At 43.3% G+C, this 6,654-nt stretch overlaps 1 non-coding gene across 1 annotated transcript; it reads right to left on the bottom strand.

Annotated features, from left to right (window-relative positions):
• Positions 1–5,850: 5,850 nt before the first annotated feature.
• Positions 5,851–5,922, bottom strand: trnag-ucc (transfer RNA glycine (anticodon UCC)). Its single transcript has one exon. It is a non-coding gene; the product is annotated as a tRNA-Gly (tRNA).
• Positions 5,923–6,654: the final 732 nt, after the last annotated feature.

Here is a 6,654-nt window from a genome sequence, read left to right as displayed (position 1 = left end):
TACGCACCCCTCAACTCACTGCCATCCATGTGCATGTCCAGGAGTCGCAAAAATGTCCCCAATGACTCTACTTCCATGACCACAGCTGGCAACCGATTCCATGCATTCACAACTCTCTGCGTAAAGAACCTACCTCTGACATCTCCTTTATACCTTCCTCCTAATATCTTCAAACTATGACTTCTCATACCAGTCAATCCTGTCTGGGGGGAAAGTCTCTTCCTATTGATTGTATCTATTCCACACATTATTTTCTATACCTCGATCAGGTCTCCTCTCTTCCTCCTTATCTCCATTGAGAAAAGTCCGAGCTTATTCCAACTTTCTTCATAAGGCAAGCCCTCCAGTCCAGGCAGCATCCTGGTAAAACTTCTTTGCGCTTTCTCCGAAGCCTCTGCATTTTCCTGTAGTAGGGCGACCAAAACTAGACACAATATTCAAAGAATGGTTTCACCAGGGACTTGTAGAGCTGCAGCAAAACCTCGCAGCTCTTAACCTCAATCCCCCTTAATGAAAGCCAATACTCCATATGCTTTCTTAATAACCCTATCCACTTGGGTGGCAACTTTGAGGGATCTATATACTTGCATACCCAGATCCCTCTGCTCCTCCATACTGCCAAGGATTCTGTCTTTAATCTTATATTCAGCATTCGTGTTCCTCCTTCCAAAATGCATCACTTCGCGTTTATCCAGGTTGTACTCCGTCTGCCTTGTCTCAGCCCAAATCTGCATCCTATCTATGTCGCGCTGCAGCCTGAAGTAGCCGTTTATACTGTCGACGATACCTGCAACCTTAGTGCCATCTGCAAACTTAGTAACCCACTCTTCAACCTCCTCATCCAAGTCATTTATAAGAACTACAAAGAGCAGAGGCCCAAGAACAAAGTCCTGCGGGACCCCAATCAACACTGTCCTCCAGGCAGAATATTTTCCATCTTCAACCACTCTCTGCCTTCTGTCAGCCAGCCAATTCTGAATCCAGATCGCCAAATCTCATCGTATCCCATACTTCCTGACGTTATAAATTAAAGTCCTCTACTCTTTATTTAACCAGGTTTGATCACTGGCTCCAAGTCATAACCCTCCCATTCATCTTCTTCCCCAGCCCTTCCATTTCTTCGTTGTCTTGTCTTTGGAATGTACTTTGTTTAGAGCCTTGGTAAATTTGTACAGTGCATCTTGGAGGCTGTCATTGAGTTACACCATACAGAAGGATTGGTTAATTCTTACAAACAGTCTCTAACACACTCAGTCAAAGGCAGAGCTCATAGGAACAGCTGAAACAAAAATAAACCAGGTTTCTTCAGGATTAAAGCACCTATCACTGCCGCGAACAGAGAGAGCTCCTGAGCAGTTGAAGACTTCCCTGTATCTTGTTCAGAGTCCCAAGCTGTTTAGTTGCCTGAGGACCAATCACATCGTTGCTGGTAGCAGATAGCCTTTGTCTGGTGAACTAGTGGCCAATAATCAATGAGCTCCTTGTCACAAACAAAGGCTGCATCTGTGTATAACTCCGTTCATCTCCAATCACATTTCAATTATTGGGTCACTATCAGGTGAATTGCTGTCAAACCTTGCAGCTATCCTCCACTTTCGATCTGTTTATAAGGTCGCTCTTTTCACATTTTAGTCCACAATTACACTTAATCCTTTTTTAAAAAAATGTTTTTACATATATTCGCCCTGAGAAAACTAAAATGCCATTTCAAAAACGCATTTACTTGCAAAATACATGATGCACAATTTTTATAGCAACTGCAGTCTATTTATTATTTCTCCCTTCTTGCAATGTTATCCAACCTTCACATTTCTTAAAGTTTTTACGTATTTCACCATTTGTATTTTAGGACAATATATCTGAATTCTCATTATGTTTTCTAGTGATGTATATAATAAAATGGTTACAACAAACGACACCATCAAAATATGTTGCATTGTTAATTTGAAAGTTTTAAAGAAGGCCAGTGGATTGCAATCTGTGTAATTTTGTATTTCGTTGTTCTTTGTTGGGTGGTCTTCGAAGTGCTGAAGATCGAACAGCAATCCCAAAGTCCCCTTTCCTATGGAAGAGGACTTTTCCAATGATCGGTATTGATTGTAGTAGAAATATCCTCCAGGTTCTCAATTCCTAATTCATCATCCTGGAACAAGACAGCACGTCGACTCAATTCAGAAGCATCAGAGGCCATTTTGAAAAGACTAGAAAACGCAGGGATGGTAAAGTAGGTTCATCGATTCAAATTGCTTTCATCCTTTCAACATTAACCTCGCACTCTACTAACTAAACCACCTTTCTCTTATTTCGTTCAAAAACTTGTTAAAGGCGCAGCTGTCCAGACGAAATTATGGACAAATTTCCTGTAAAGTCAAACAATCCAAAAATCTATTAATTTCTCATTTAGTTTTAGGAACAAAAAATTCTAATAGTATCACTTTTGCTGTCTCCATCAACATCTGTGCTCTGTTGTGTGAATATCTGTGTGACTGTATGTGCACGTGTGTCTCTTTAAGTCGATATGTGTGCTTCTGTCTGAATGTGTCTCTGCACATCTCTCTGTATATGTGATTGTGTCTGAGTATCTGTACGTATTTCCGTCTGTCACACACACAGAGACAGGCACAAAACACACACACACACACCCAAACACACACACACGTTCAAACATAACAAAAAGCAATGTATCACTTCACGCCCAAGAGGAATAGTCAGAGGTACAGATATATTGGGGTTTAAACCGCATTTCAATTGTTACAATCCCGAAAATAACAGCGAGTCCGTTGCACATAGGTACAGACCCACAGATACATAAACATGGAGACACACACTAATACACAAATGAGACACAAACACACTCACATAACCACAGATAGTCAGGAAGAGATAGAGAGGTAGACACACACAGAATCACAGAGACACGAACACACGATAATGCACACACACATTCAGAGAAACACATGCATTAAGCCAAACAGAATCAGTGTGCAGTAACTGACACTGCGCTGTGTCTAACCATCTGCAGCACAATCTATGTCCCATCAGCTCGTTCCCAGTTTTTGCAGATGAAATGTTGACGAGAAAGTGGAACAGTCGCGTGAGGTGTCTCAGCATAATATCCGTGAAAAGGTGAATCTAGTTAAAAGTTCATGGTCATTTGAGCAACCAACAGACTTGTACACCACATCTGTGTAATCACTGGATGTCCAGCTGTGAAATGGATTGATGATGATGGCCAGTAGTTATGTTCTCCACCGTGGGCGGCACGGTGGCACAGTGGTTAGCACTGCTGCCTCGCAGCGCCAGAGACCCGGGTTCAATTCCCGCCTCAGGCGACTGACTGTGTGGAGTTTGCACGTTCTCCCCGTGTCTGCGTGGGTTTCCTCCGGGTGCTCCGGTTTCCTCCCACACTCCAAAGATGTGCAGGCCAGGTGAATTGGCCATGCTAAATTGCCCGTAGTGTTAGGTAAAAGGGGTAAATGTAGGGGTATGGGTGGGTTACGCTTCGGCGGGTCGGTGTGGACTTGTTGGGCCGAAGGGCCTGTTTCCACACTGTAAGTAATCTAAAAAAAAATTAGGTAGAATTAACTTGCAGTGCAGCTTGCTCAGCACCACCGTCACAAACATTCTCTGTCTCCACTCAGTAGCAGTGGAATATACCACTGACAAGATGCACTGTAGAAATTCCCCAAAATTCCTCACAGAGCAGCTTCCAGAACCACGGCATTATCGCGTGGAACACTGGGCACAGCAGATACACGGGACACCAGTTGACAATTCCACATCAAGCCACTCGCCACCCTGGCTTGGAAAAACGTCTCAGTTCAAAAAAGTGCCATTGGTTGGAAATCCTGGAACTCTCTCCCTTACATCATTATGGGTTTATTAGGATCAAATGAATGGCAGCAGTTCAAGAAGCTAACTCATCGTCAACTTCGCCAGAACAATTATAACTGAGTTATACGTGGTAACCCAGCGGCAATGAGCCAAACACATTAATGAATCACAAAATAAAGGTCACTATTTGGAACCCACGTGCTGCAATGCTGAGCTATTGAATAAATTATGTTCATATTCGAGAAAATTGAAACACGATTTCATTTGAATGTATCAAATTCTGAACAGGCTTCAGAGGATAGATGGTGAGAAATTGATCCTATGGGTCTGGGTATCTGTAACACGATAACACAGTCTCAGGAGTTGCGGAAAAGCTCAGCAGGTCTGACAGAATCTGTGAAGAGAAGTCAGTGTTAAAGTTACACCGTTTACAGATCTTTTTGTTATTATTGACACACCCTCAGGGTAAGGGGGCAGATTATTTGGGAATGAGATGAGGAGAGAGCGATTAACTCTAAGGCCTCTGAGTCTTTAATATTCTCCCTCCCTGACGATTGCTGATGCACCCTCACTGTGTGCATTTCAGATTGGAAGACACAAATTGCTGGTTTCTCAGGGAGTCACGGGATATGTGGATTGCACAGGAAACTGGAGATGAAATCTAAGTCTAGCTTTGATTGAATTGACTACTAGAACAGACTGAACATTTTAAAAAGGCTGTATCGACCTCTCATTATTTCTTCAGCGTTAACCCCATTCCAATTTTTCAGTAATTAGAGTAAACCACTCAGATGCATTCTCTACCTTATTAACTATATTTACCCCTGACTAATGCACCTAACCTACACATCCGTGAACACTATGGGCAATTTAGCTTGCCCAATTCAAGTAACCCGCACATTTTTGGATTGTGAGAGGAAACAGGAGCACGGGTTTGAAGCCCACGCAGACACGAGTAGAATGTGATAACTCCACATAGAGGCTGGAATCGAACCTGGGATGTTCGCGTTGAGAGGCAGCAGTGCTAGACCCTGAGCCACAGCGTCACCCCGAGACAGGCAAATAGTAATTGTTAATTACAGAATGCGTGAAAGGATTCCATTTTATTGAACCACTCCTTTATAACAAACTGGGTGTCAAAAAGCAGGTGGGTTACATCACTTGTCACACTCCCTGACCACATTATAAGGCGAGGAGATCTTCGCTGGGTGCATTACTTTTAGTTATCAGATGGATGTTGACCGCCACTTCATAATATTATAGAGAAGTGGGTCAAGTGAATGATATATTGGTATATGGGGCTTAGCAGGAAAAAAGTGTCTGTGTTTGAATAGATTGGTGGTTTGAATGGAAAAACAGTGCATTAATCCAATGGAGAGATTGCAAATATGAGGCACAGAGGAATCAGGCACCTGGATCGCAAAAAAAAACACGTTGCGTGCACATCATAAGGAGGCAATATAAATTTGCAAACATTTTGAAAGAGAATACATTCAGGAGGAGGGAAGATTTCCTACAGTTTTGCAGGGTACGGTGAGACTACTTCAGGAGAGCTGAGGGCCCAATGACATGAAAAGCAGTCCAGAGAAGATTCACCCAACTGATTCTTGAATGGAATAGGAAAAGGTATAATGTAATGTTTGTAATTCTTAAGCTTCCAAATGGTTTTGAGGTGAGAATGTATTTTAACCTTGAAGAAATTTGACGCATTTAAACCTCCTTCCTGTCCACGATAGAAGCTGCTGGATCTGTTCCGAATTTCCAGCGGCTTCTATAATTATTTAAGGTTTCTGACGATAGCAATCTCTCACTTTTCGAACAAAACAAAACGAACCTTATATTGTGAACAATATTCAACTAAGCAATGGGCAGCAGAGAGGAAAGCTTTCGAGCAACGCTGCCCGGATTGTCACGGCAATTAACAGGAACCATGGCCATGAAAACCCGAAAGCAACCTGACAAATCCATTTCGCCACAGAATGCAACGTTGGTGCTCAAGACTTTTCCTTGCAAAACCGCAACGGCCGGGAATCGAATCCAGGTCAACTGCTTGGAAGGCAGCTATGCTCACCACTGCACCACCACCGCTGCAGCAGCTAGTCCGCCCCTTATCCCAAACACACATAACAAGGCCGTCATAGTCACCAGCTGAACTGGGGCTGAAAGCAAAACAAAACATTGCTTGTAAAACGTCAACAGGTCTGAAAACATCAGAATCAGAAGCCTTCAGTCCTTAAGAGCAATCACTGGATCCAAAAGGTTCACTCCCCACAAATGCTGCCGGACCTGCTGAGTTTCCCAGCAATTTTTGTGCTGTCTCTCAGATCTGCAACACCTGCAGTTCTTTGTCAGGTAGAAAACCAACGCTGACCCATTGAAGGGGATATTTGATCAGGTGATAGTCCACTTCATCCACAGAGATAGGTGGGATGGAGTATAGGATCATAAAATTCTTACAGTGCAGAAACAGGCTATTCGGCTCATCATGCATCCCACCAAGTCTCACCCTCTACGCTATTCCTGTAACCCCACATTTCTCATGGCTAACCATATAACCAACACTCACCTGGACACTATTGACTATTGAGTGTTGCAAATCCAGTCTAACCTGCGCATCTTTGGACTGTGCGAGGAAACTGGAGCACCCGGAGGAAACTCACGCAGACACCGGGAGAATGTGCAAACTCCACACAGACAGTCTTCCATCAGACAGGGATCTGGGTAATTGGAGAGGTTTCAAGAGGGAAACTGGTTTGTGAATGATGGGCCGAAAGCCTGATCTCGGTGCTGTAAAGGCTCTACAGTAACATGATTCCCTAC

Source organism: Chiloscyllium plagiosum, unplaced genomic scaffold (genome assembly GCF_037043375.1).
Source record: "Chiloscyllium plagiosum isolate Xiang-an unplaced genomic scaffold, Cpla_swu_hap1 HiC_scaffold_13, whole genome shotgun sequence".
In the NCBI taxonomy this organism is placed as follows: domain Eukaryota; kingdom Metazoa; phylum Chordata; class Chondrichthyes; order Orectolobiformes; family Hemiscylliidae; genus Chiloscyllium; species Chiloscyllium plagiosum.
Note: the sequence above shows the minus strand (reverse complement) of the source record. Positions and strands in the feature narration are given on the sequence as shown.